Below are 12,543 nucleotides of genomic sequence, written 5' to 3'. Positions count from 1 at the left end.
CCTGTCCTGCTGAAGGCAACAGCCCAGAGCCCTGGTCTGATCTGGCCACACCTTCTGACTCGCCACTCACTGGACACCCAACACCTGCCACGCTGGCCTGTTTCCACCCGCTCCCCCAGCTCCCTCTGCCCTAAAGCCCCTCTCCGTCCAGAGAAAGCCACCCTCGCCCTCTGCTGGCCCGCAGGTCAGGGGCCACTGCCAGGCCCGAGCTCTGTTGGGAGCGACTCCCACCACGTGGCCCCGGCCTTCATGACCTGAGCATGATACAAACAGCCAACACCCCTCCAAACCAGCCCTTACGACTCGCCAGGTTCTGCGCTGGAAGTTGGATCCTCTTTCAAGCTTTGCAAAACCTCTAGAAGAAGCAGCCTTTGCCAAGGTCCTTCCTACAGATGCACAGACTGAGGTGCCAAGAAGCAACTGTCCGAGGCTGGGTCCCAGCCCCTCTGTGGCTGGCTGCGAGGCCCCAGGCTTGTCTCCTCCGACGGCATGCTGGCTCGGGGGGACTGGGGCCCCCTCTTGCTCATCTTGCAACCACCCTCTGCCAACCCTGAGTCGGGGCCCTGCCCACAGCACGTGCTCCAAGAACCTGGTTGAACTGAAAACAGACTTCCTGAGATCACAAGAAGTCACTATTTGAACAACCCATGACCGTGATCAGGGGATGAATACAGTGGGGGCAGTGTGAATGTGACCTTTGGGCATCTCCTGGCTTATCTGAGGGTCCTCCTGGGGAACTGCAGGGGGATACACTGAGGTCTGCAGATGGGGTAGCTTTAGGAACGGTGATACTCAGCTGGTCAAGTGAGCTCTGGCCTCTGAACGAACCACTGGCCTCTAAACCACTCCTGAGCAGTGTTTGGGAGCCGTGGAGACCACGAGTGATGTTGCCTTGAGTCACGTGCTCGCTCAGTGTCTCGAAGGAGGCCCCCAGAGTCCCTAGTAGGCCACCCTGTGTGATAAGGCCCAGGCATCGGGGAGAGTGAGCCTGTCCCTGTGGGCGGGGCCTCTCCCTGCAAAGCCTATTTTAAACCTGGGCCAACCCCAGGGCAGGAGCACTGGCCCCAGCCTCGCTGGGAGCTACCTCCGCTCCCTCCCTCACCGCCAAAAAGGGAAACCATGTCCCATGATTACAAGGGTGGTGTGGTGTGATTACCACTGTATCCTGTAATGATGGCTGTGACAGAGGCCTCCCCACGCCGGTCCACTTGCCGGGCTCTGCTTTTGATGTAAACATCTTCCTGACGCAGGCAGGATGCTCCTGACTGCCGCATGGGGGTCCCGCAAAACGGGCTGGGGGGGACCCCGCGGTGCCCCTTCGCCCAGGGCACTCTCTGCCTGCTCAGACCACGGGGGAGCCCCCCTCTCCCCAGCCCTGCCATCCTTCTGGCACAGCAATGTGTACCAAAATCGCAGCCGAAGCTGATCTTTGTAAAAACGAGCTGGTTCAGGTATTTACTAAAATATCTTTTTTAAAACTGGATTGGATCAAACATCGTTTTAAACAGTCTGGATCTACGGCTGGCTTTTCTGCACATGCTGGACTCGGCTGAAGGGTTTCACATCAGAGCACAACTTAACTGGAGCCAAGGGGATGAAAAGAAGAAAAATAGCCTCAATTGGAATGAATCAACATCTATTAATGGCTGTTTAACATATTTCTGCTAATAATAATACATTAAATAATGTGCATTTTAAGGCTGGCTAAATATACAATAGCCCCTCCCTGCCCCCCAAAAGGTAAACAATGATGGTTAAAAATAGCCCCGTTACCTATTTACATTTTTTTTCCCTTGAGTTTTTTTGGTTTATAGTTCATGGTTCCAGGAGTTAGAACTCTAACATTTTCTCTGTGTATTTATACAACCAAGCTATTGCTATGTATCACATTGGCTATCAGACTCTTCCAAGAAAAATGAGTTTTTATCTCCACTCCTGCACAACAGTGGTTTGGGTCAGATGTAAAAGCTCTGTGAAATTCATGTGACCCCAACAACGGTCCCACACTGCACCTGATTCCCGTCCAGCTTCCTCTGCCCCCCAGAGACAGGCTTTTGGGGTACCCAGCCCACACCTCTCGGGGCTTTCTGCAGACGCTTCACGGGGGCGGGGGGGGGCCTCCATCCACCCAAATCCTTCGTCCAGACTGAAAACAAGCTAAATACTAAAGACAACAGCAGGTGACCTTTCTCCCTCCCTGGCTGGGAGGAGGAAGGCTTGAGTTTCCTCTCTGTGCATAGCACTCTGGCTCAGGGGCAGGGAAGAACGTTCGGCGGCGGGAGATGTTTCTTTGTGGTTTTGCTGCTACTTCTAGTGAGTGTTTGCGCCCAAAGCAGCACACATGGGTACCGGCAGCCCGTGGGGCTCAGGGAGGGCTGTTCGTCCTCAAGGATGCATGGATTCCTTTCCTGTGAATGAAGTCTGGCCCCGGAGGTGGCTGGGTCTGTCTCCACCTGGGGCCAGCCACAGCCAGTGGCTTGGGGGGTGTTACCCGGCAGGTGGTGCGGGGTCCCTGGCATGGGCGGGCTCCTCCGCGGGGTGCACGAAGTGTGAGACGACCTTCCAAAAGGCCAGGATGTCCCTGTCCCGCCACCACCCATGCCGTGGTCAGGGAGCAGCTTTCGCCCTTTGTCTAGGGCAGCTCTGCGTCAGAGTTTATTGTGTTTATCCAGAGGTGTCAGGGGTGTGGGGTTTGTAGCCACAGAAGGCGCCTTGCCTGTGACTCTCCCAGCTCTCCGTGGTGCCTGCATCTGGGTTGTCTGGGAGGATGCTGAATTGTGCAGACCTTGCTTTCTAAAAACGAGCAGGGCTGGAGAGTGGCACCTGCCCCCCCAGCCCTGAGCAGGCCTGGGGATGTGGGTCAGAGCCCCCGCCCCCCCACCTCTGCCCCTGGCCAAGTTCCCTTTGCCTTGCTTAACTGGAGTCCTCAAACAACTGTCCCTCCTACTGGGGACAGTTCGCCCTTTACCAAGATGCCTAAGTTCTACATAGGCTGGGGTTCAAGTTCAGGCAGGCACTTGCCGTGCAACCTCCATATCTCCTTCCCACCCCTGGGCTTCCCTCCTCCTCTCAGGACAAACGGCTAGAGTGATGAATTAGGGTCCCACCGCCTGGGGGAGGAGGCCGAGTACTCTCCCCTGACGCTGAACCCTGGCCACTCGCGCAGCTGCCCGTGCAGTGCCCTCTTTCTCTCGGGGCTGGGTCTCTGCCCCTCCCCCCCAGCACCCCTTCCCTGGGGCCCTCGCTGGGGGCGCCGCGCACGGCCCCCCTGGGGCCCCACTGGCCGCCCCGACTGATAAGACGGTCCGGGGCGGGTGGAGACGCGCCCGGTGGAGCAGGAGGCCGGGGGCGGGCCGGGCCCGCGGGCCGAGCGCCGCTCTTCTTCTCCAGCGTCCCGCGCCCGCGCGCGGTGTCCGGGTGGCGGCCGGGGCGTCGCGCTGCGCGCGGGGCGGGGCGAGGGCGGCGTCCGCAGGTAGCCCCGGGGGCGGGGAGGCCGGCCGGGACCCCCAGCCCAAAAAGCCCAGGGGGAGGAGCGGCGCGGCGGCGGTGCGCGAGGGCGGCCAAGTTGGGCTCCGGCGCGCGCGGCTTGGCGTCCTGCGTCTGGGAGGAGGAGGAGGGGGACGGTCCCCTCCCAAGCTGGGCTCGACCCCTGGCCCTCGGAGCCGCCGAAGACCTCAGGGGGTGACTTCGTAGCCCCCTCTCCTGGACGCTGCGCGTCCGGGGCGCACCAGAACCCGGCAGCGAGCCGCGCCATGCTGGAGGGCGACATCGACCTCGAGGGGCTGTCCCCCAAGGAAGCCCCCGCAGCCCGTGAGTATCCGGGGACTGCGCGGGGGGCCGAGGGACCCTGAGCGCGGCGGCAGTGGCGTCGGGGACGCCCGGGGAAGGCCATTTCCCCGGGACTGAGGGGTGCACGGGGGGCAGGAGAGGGGGACCCCGGTGTCCGGCGGTGGGGACCGGCCCCCGTGCCTCTTCCTGGTGAGGGGCGGGGGAGGGGGGCTCGGTCGGCGGCGGGTCACTGGGGTCAGCCACAGACAAACAGACGGCAGACAGACCACCGGCGGCCAGGTCGGCCTGGGCTGGGGGCAGGCATCTGCCAGGCCGGCCGCGCGTCCCCAGTCCCGGGAGAGCATCTCCCAGCCGTGCGGCCTCCACGGTCCCGGCGGATGGAAGCTTTTCGGATGTTTTTACAGGCGCTATTAATACACATAATATTTCCGTGCTATTCTGGAGATTTATTTGCGATATAAAGTAACTCCTATGACTTGAAGTCATCATGGAAACTGCGGAGGGACTGCGGGGCGGGGGCGGGGTGGGGGACACAAATGAGGTTTGACTGGAGTTGGGAGGGGGAGTTCCCGACTTCCTGGGCCCCTCCCTGCACATAAATCACGACCCTGGATATTTTTATACCAATAATTTTAAAATAAATGACCCAAGCCGTGTTTCCTGGATGATTTTCCCTCCCAGTTCAGAGGTTATTAAATAAACCCCAGAGCGAGCGGGACAGTGGCAGGGGCTACAGCCGGCGCTCAGTTTTATTTAATTACACAGCTGAGCTCCACCCTCCCGGAGCGCCCCGGGTAGGATTGTGTGCCCTACGATCAGAATGCCACCTCGGAACTGGGAGCTGCTAACTATAGCATGGGAAGCTTCTGACTCCTTCTCCCTGCCTCTCCTCCCCCACCCCCCTTTTTTTCTTTTTGGATTCCCATGGAGAAACTTATCGTGACGTCTGCTCTTGAAACAGCCCAATTTGGCTTCTTTCTAGAAGTGACACTGTATACTCATCAAATTAAGGGCTCAGGAGGAAGAGAGAGGAAGAGAGAGAGGGCCAGCCAGAGCGGGGTGCAGGAGGGGGAAGGGGGTGCCTGGCTAGGCTGGCCTGCCTTTTCCATCGCCCTCCTTGAGCTCGAGTGTAGACTTGACCCGTTCTGTAAGCGGCTGGTTACGTGAGCCCCGAACTCAGCGTTTGTGGACATCTAATCGAGCTCTTACCTCTACCTGGGCACAGAATTCAGCACTGCACACCTTTAGTCCTCCATCCAACCCTGTAAGGCGGGAGCAGAATCATCCGCATTGTACAGACAAAGATACTGAGACCGTAGAATCAGTACATGGTGGTTCCAAGCCTAGAGCCCGCTCCTGTGAGGCTGTGGCTGACCCTTACCCCATCGCAAGCAGAATCACCCACAAAAGGGGACTAGCCGAGGGCCTGCACTTTGGTCTTTATAGTCTTTAAGTGGGGGAATGGGCCGTATCTCAGCTGTGGGGCTTGGGGGAACCCTGATGGATCAGCTCTGATCCATGGACACGTTGACTCTGCAGATGCCTCACCTGCCTCAGGGCTGGATGTGGAGGGAGGGTCTCCCTGTTTCCTCTGCTCTGGGCTTCAGGGCTCACAGGTGTAAGACCTTAGAACTGGTGCCCCAACCTCTGTTCCTGGATTGGCCCCTGGGTGCCTTGTCCTAGCGAAGCAGGCATGTGAAGAACTCTGTGACAAACCCTCCTAGCAGTTCGCCACTCTTTGGCTCTTTGGGTGTAATGAAGACCCAGAGGCTGCCATTGGCACTTGCAGGCGAACCCCACTTTGACCCGGAATCTCTTGCAGTGAGTGCAGTGCAGCCCTAGTGCCCAATCCTGAGCCCCGGCTCTGCTGCCTGTGCTGTGTGACTTGGGCCAACGTACTTAACCACTCTGGGCCTTATCTGTACATCTAGAGGGTTGTTGTGAGGATGACTTGAGCCTGCAGCCTTTCTGCCTTTCAGCCACTCCGCACGAGTACTGGCTCATTGTCACCTTCCCACTCACCATCATCATCCTTACTACAAGCTCCAGTCCATAAGACCCAGGTGCGAAGTCGTACCTGGCGTTCCATGACTTATCCTGGGACCAGCTCGTTCTCGCTTCCCTGGAGCAATCGATTGTTACAGATGCCACTTCCCACTCTGCCTCCTTTAGCAGCTCCCTCATTACTTATTCATAAGCCCCTGGTCTGCACCTCCCACAAGGGCAGGTGGAGTTAGGGTGAGATGGAGGTGGGCATCCCTCCATTAGATCGTGTCTACCCAGCCCACTCCTGGGCATACCTCAAAACCCTGCCGGGATGTCCCATGAGCCTGACGACACAGATGACACGCTGGGCACAGCGGGAGGAAAGGGGGAGGGAAGAGGAGAGAGGAGGAAGGGAAGTGGGGGGAGGGCAGATAGCTAAGTTCACTGAGCAGTCTGCTGTGCGCGGGGCACATGGAAATCCTGTTACTGCACCTTCGTTGCGTCACTCTCTGTGTGCTGGACCTGCTTACGGATGAGGAAACTGAGGCACGGAGAGACACTGTTGAAGGTCAAACAGCTGCTAAGTGCCAGAGGCAGGGTCTGAATCCCAGGCAGCCTGGCTGAGTGCCGCCGCCGATTCTCCACTGGGAAGGGAAGGGCAAGTTGTCTCCGGCAGCTTGCGCTCGCCTGCTCAACAAACAGTTGCAGAGCATCTTCTGGGTGCCTGGCACTGCGTCCTGGGGGCTTGGGGGACAGCAGACAAAGGCATGGCCCTTGTGAAGCTTTCTTGACCGTGGAGGACAATTAAATATCCAACGTGTTGGCTGGCAATATGACCCACGAAGACAAGGAGAGCAGGAAAGAGCCAAATGAGGGGCAGCAGGGGGCCGGGGGAGGTGGGATGAACAGGTGGCCAGGCAAGCCCTCACTGATGAACACATGGGAACACCTACCTGAAGGAGGTGGGGGAAAAGCATTCTGGCAGTGGGAACAGCAGGTGCAAAGTCCCTCGAGCTGCCCGGGTCCCCGGAGGGAGGGAGCAGGAGGGACAATCCAGACCATGATGGGCTTCTGGCCACATTAACTTCGAGGGGTCTGGAGCAGAGAGCAGGGAGGCCTGGGGATGACTTAGGTGTGAGTGGATCCCTCTGGCTCCTCCGTAGAGAACAGGCCCGAGGGGGGAAGGGCAGAAGCTGGTCCTGAGGCTCTCGCAGTAACCCAGGTACCAAGTGCTGGAGACGTGGGTTGGGAGAGAGGTGTATGTTGCACACAGAGCTGGTAGGAATTGCCCACACATTGGATGTGGGGCTGCAGATAAGAGAAGCCTGAAGAGCAGCTGCACGATTTTTGGAACAGGAAAAACAGGAGCTTCCCCCCCCCCCCCGGAGTAGCGGGGGAGTAGGTAAGGGAATTGTGTTTGGTTTTTTTTTGTTTTTGTTTTTGTTCTTTTAAATTGATGTTAAACATCCATGACATTTCAATCATCGTAAGTGTATACTTCTGCGGCATCCACTGCGTTCACAGTGTTGTGCAAGCATCGCCACCATTTCTAAAACTTGCCTTTATCGTCCCAAACAGAAACTGAGGACCCGTTCAGCAATAGGTCCCCTTTCCCCTGACCCAGTCCCTCGTCATCTCTAATCTCCTTCTGGCCTCTATGAATTTAACTATTCTGGGTACTTCCTGGGTGGCATCAGGCCGTACGTGTCCTTCGGTGTCTGGCATATTACACTTTGCATGTATTTCAAGGTCGATCCATATCCTAGTAAGTGTCAGATCCATAATATTCCACTGTATGGAAGCACCACCGTTTGTGTATCCGTTAGTCTGTCATGGACACTTGAATTATTTGCAGCTTTTGGCTGTTGTGAATGGTGCTGCAGGGAAAATTTGCATACAAGTCCCCGTTTGTGTCCCCGTTTTCAGTCCTTTTGGCCATACACCTAGAAGTGAAATAGCTGGATCTTGTCTTTAGCTTTTTTGAGGAACCCCTGTTTTCCTCAGGGGCTATACCATTTTATACTCCCACCAGCAATGCAGAAGGGAGTTCCAGTTTCTCCACATCCTCGCCAACACTTGTTATTTTGCATTTTTTTAAATTGCAGCCATCCTCATAGGTGTGAAATGGTATCTCATTGTCCTTTTGATTTGCATTGGCCTAATGACTGATGATGTGTGCATCTTTTCACTGGCTCTTTGTATATGTTCTTTGTTTATCTATTCAGTTCCCTTGCCTGTTTTTTTATGGGTTGTTTGTTTTTTTTGTTGTTGAACTGTAGGAACTCTATATATTCTGGATGTTAAACCCTTACAGTTATATGATATGCAAATATTTTCTCCCATTTGTAGATTGTCTTTACTTTCTCCATAATGTCCTCTGATGCACTTGTACATACAAAGAGTTTTCTTCTGTGCTGTGATATGACTAATAGAGGAAACTCTCTTGTACCACTGCAATTTGATGCACAATTCACTTTGATTTGAACAGACATAGATGATCCTCCTTCTTTGGGCCAGTTACAGTGCCAGGGGCTGGATAACAGGATAGCCAGTACTTGCTTGCACAGAGTTTACAGCCCATGTAGGTTTACATTGTGATTTACGTTGTGGAAGCTTCCTGATTTTGTCTAAGTAAGCTGTGTGTGCAGAGGATGGTCCATACCGGCAGCTCCACCCCATCACCTCTGAGCTGCTGCCTGGTGGTGGGGGGGAGGAGGGGTTCAGCTCTCACTTCCCTTAGAGCACATCAGCAACAGATCAAGCTCAATGGATGGGTGGATGGATGGATGGATGGGTGGATGGATAGATGGGTGGATAGATGGATGGATGGATGGATGGGTGGATGGATAGATGGGTGGATAGATGGATGGATGGATGGATGGATGGATGGATGGATAAGTGTGTGGATGGAGAGGTGGATGGATGCATAGATGGAAGGATAATCGGGTGGATGGATGGATGGATGGATGGATGGATGGATGGATGGATGGATAGGTAGATAGGTGGATGGATGCATGGATAGGTGGATGGGTGGATGGATGGATGGATGGATGGATGGATGGATGGATGGATGGATAGGTAGATAGGTGGATGGATGCATGGATAGGTGGATGGGTGGATGGATGGATGGGTAGATGGATGGTTGGATGGATGGATAGGTGGGTGGGTGGATGGATGGGTAGATGGATGGTGGCTGACAGTTTTTGCTGGCATGTCCTCTCCCGGGCACTATCGCAAATCACCTCCTTACGTACTCATTAAGTAGGGAGTAGTATGAGTCCCTTTTGAAAGAGGAGGGAACTGAGGCACAGAGAGAGCAGGTAATGTGCCCACACTCGCATGGCCAAGAGTGCCAAATCATTCAGGTGGATAACCACACCCAGCTGAGCAGGGGAAACCTGGAGACTCAGACAGAGTTAGGGGCAGCCAGTTGAAGACTGGAACTGGGTTCGGCCCAACTCAGCTGCTGCCTCCCCGGCTCACTGAGAAGGCCTTCCTCTCTGGGGGCTGTGCTGTGCAGGAGCCCCAGCAGGGAGCCAGGTACGGCTCGAGAGGTCTTCATCTCTCCAGCCCCTGCCCTGCACCGCTTCACAGCCGTCCCGGCCCTCAGCCTTGAGCACCGGGAGCATTGTTGGAGTTGTCATGCTGCGTGAGGAAGTATTATAAAAGCCTTCCAACCCTCAGAAATCCATTTGACAAGGGTCACATGGCTATTAGGTAGACAAATTACTAGTTTCATGCATTTAGCCCTTGGAGGGGCCTGCGTGTGCTGCTGAAGCTATGCCTGGTGATTCAGCTTGCCTTCTTGTTGCAGCCCAGATGGACACCTCACTCCCCTCGGGCCTGTCAAGGCCATTCGGCTGGACTCTGGATTCTCACACATAGCCCAATTCCCCAGGCCCTGGACATATGTCCTCCACTCCCACAGGTCAGCAGAGAAAGCCCCTGTCTCCAGTTGCACCCCTGTTTGCCTCTGGGTGTGGTGTGCAAATATTACTCTTGACACTCAAGATTTAATCCTTTCCCTTTTACACTCGACCAGAATTATTTCTGCCCACGTACGGCCTCTGGTGTCTAATGACTTTTAATGCTTTTACATGGCACTTCAATGAAAATGTCTGAACGCCCCGTTTGTGGTGGAAATGGAGCTTTTGACATGAGCTGTTGGAGAGGAGGCGTGATTGGGCATAATTTTTATTGCATTGTGTTTCCTGGACAGTGAGCAGCGGGGCTGGAGCCGAGCGGGGCGCTGGGGAGGGGCCCGGGCTGTGCTCTGCCTGCTACAGACTCGGCCCAAGCGTGGTGTTGGCCCCCGGGCCCCAGCTCTGCCCTCCGTCGGGGCTCAGATCGCTTCGCCACCAATTACACCTGCAGAGGTCACAAAGCTGGGCATGCTGTCTCGTCCCCACATCGGCCCTTTTCCTGGGCTTGTCCATGCCAGTTCCTACGCACATCTCAGACCTGGCCACTGCTCTCCGAGTCCGGGCCGCCCTCCCTCATTCCATCGTTGCCTCCACACTGCCCGGCTGGGTCCATCTCGCCCCACTGGGGGGCCTCCCCCACCCTTGCCCAGCCCTGGCCCCAGCCCCGCCGGTGGAGCCCACCTGCCTCCAGAGTCCCTGCTCACCCCCAGCTCTTGACCCACAGCCTCACTGGCCTTCCCGTGGTGCCTCGGCCCCACGTCCCTGCTCCCTGCAGTCTTGGCACGTGCAACCTCCAGGGCTGGAGCACCATCTCTGACTTGGTGCTCTGTTTCGCAGAGGACTGTGCAGTTCTTTTGTGGAATGTCCCTTAACTGGGATTTTTTTTCTTCCTCAGGCTCAGACTGGGGTTGTGTGTTTGGGAGGAAGACCACAAGGAGCAGTGCGTGCCATGGCTTCGGGGCACAAGCTGTCCGCGTGCCCCGTGTCCGTGATGTCGACCTTGCTGGCCTGGCCGAGATAGGTCTTGTCAGGCTTCTCTGAGGAACAGTTCCTGGCTTCTCCTTTAACCCTGGTGTCTGGAGTGCTAGAGACTTCTTAACAGGCCACGGGGGGGCTTTAGATCAGCACCCAGCTTACGAACCCATCCTGGCCGGATTTCCTGGATTATAATCCTCCATGGCCTCCTCTTTAACTGGTGCTCCAACACCAGTGTTCCCGGCCCTGCCAACACCACCCACAGTTTGCCGTGGCTGTAAATTCAACAATCTATGACTAAGAATACAAACAATTTAAGTTCTCGCTTGGCCAAACCTCCAAGAGTGGTTAGAAGCGGAGCAATAAATTGAGTCTTGACCTCAACTGACCACCTCATTTACACACCGAGACTCCCCAACCTCCGTGTCAAAGGGGAAATCGTTAAGTAATTAGGTCATTGATTTTAATAAGTAAGCATTGGAACAGGTGCTTTTCTGCCCTCAAAGAGCTAATAAGTGTCCCAGGTCCCCTCCAGAGACCCCTGAACGAGAAAGCCAGGGCCAACACCCTCACTTTCCTGGTAACAGAAGGAAACTGTGGCTCAGAGAGGTTGAGCGATATTCCTGAGGTCACACAGCAGGTTGTAACAGAGGATGGCCCAGAGCTCATGTGTGCTTTTACTCCAAATCCTCTCTCCCTTCCTCCTGAATATAAGGAGGAAGTTAGCATCTCAGGGTGATGAGCCTTGAAAGTCCCTGCGAAAGGCCCCGTGGGAGACCAACCTTTAAGGTTGGTCTAGCGCCACCTGTGTTTCCTGCCACTTTGCAAGAGATCTGTCTCCCCAGCAGAGTGTCTGATGAAGTTCTCGGCTGGGGTTTAGAGGGTAGCCAGTGCGGAAAACACCCTCAGCTCCCGGAAGCCTGAGGTCCCGGGGAGTAGATGATGCCCGCATGCTGGTGGGCAGGAGATGAGGCATGAGGCCTGAACCAGCAAGATGGGTATGAGCCCCTCACATAGGGCCCCCCGGGGACTCCGTTCCCTGGGGTGGGGGGAACCGGGTGCAGGGTTTAAGTATTTGCTCTTATCACCGGTCCTTTCCTGGAGGGAGGGGCCGGTGGTGTGGTTGAATCTGCAAGACTGCTGTGCCCACGTGGAGAACATGGAATGTCTCCAAAGCACGCTTTGGGGTTGGCTTGCTTGTCGTACTGAATTCACTTTTGTATTGTTAAAAAATACCATGCCTTGGAACACTGCACCAAAAACTAATGATGTAATATATGGTGATTAACATAACAATAAAAAAAAATACCATGCTTTTCCTCCCATCCCCCCAAAGATGAGATTACAATCAGTTTATACATGTGGATAAAATATAAGAAAATAGCATAACTTAACACCATGATGAAAGAACAAAATAAAGGAAGCCAATAATGGAGCCAGGGAGGAGCCAGGCGTCAGCCCAGGGCCCGGCAGGCAGAGAAGCCAGACCGGCTGGTCACACGGGCCGCAGGGCCGTGAAATGAAAACTGACCAGTGGCTCAGGAGGGGCTCTCCCCAGCCACCCCCAGACCACAGCCACAGGGCCTTTGCACAAGCAGTGCCCTGCCCTGGAGCACTCTCCCTCTGCCTGCTTCTCATTGTCTGCCTTAAATGTCTTCCAACAGAGAGACCACCCTAATCCACCCCACACACCGGGAATGCCCACTCCCCACACTGCCCATGTCGGTCCCTGTCCTTCGCAGCTCTGTCGTGCTTCCTACTTCCATGTTTTAAATCGCCCAGGTTCAAGTCCACACTTCCACTAGTTTTAACACAGGCTCGTACATCTGCGTAATCTATACCGCGTGAAGATATGGGATATCCCTGTCGC

The sequence above is a fragment of the Eumetopias jubatus genome, unplaced genomic scaffold (assembly GCF_037043125.1).
Source record: "Eumetopias jubatus isolate StellerSeaLion01/CBP00866 unplaced genomic scaffold, mEumJub1_p1.0 scaffold_13, whole genome shotgun sequence".
NCBI lineage: Eukaryota > Metazoa > Chordata > Mammalia > Carnivora > Otariidae > Eumetopias > Eumetopias jubatus.
Note: the sequence above shows the minus strand (reverse complement) of the source record.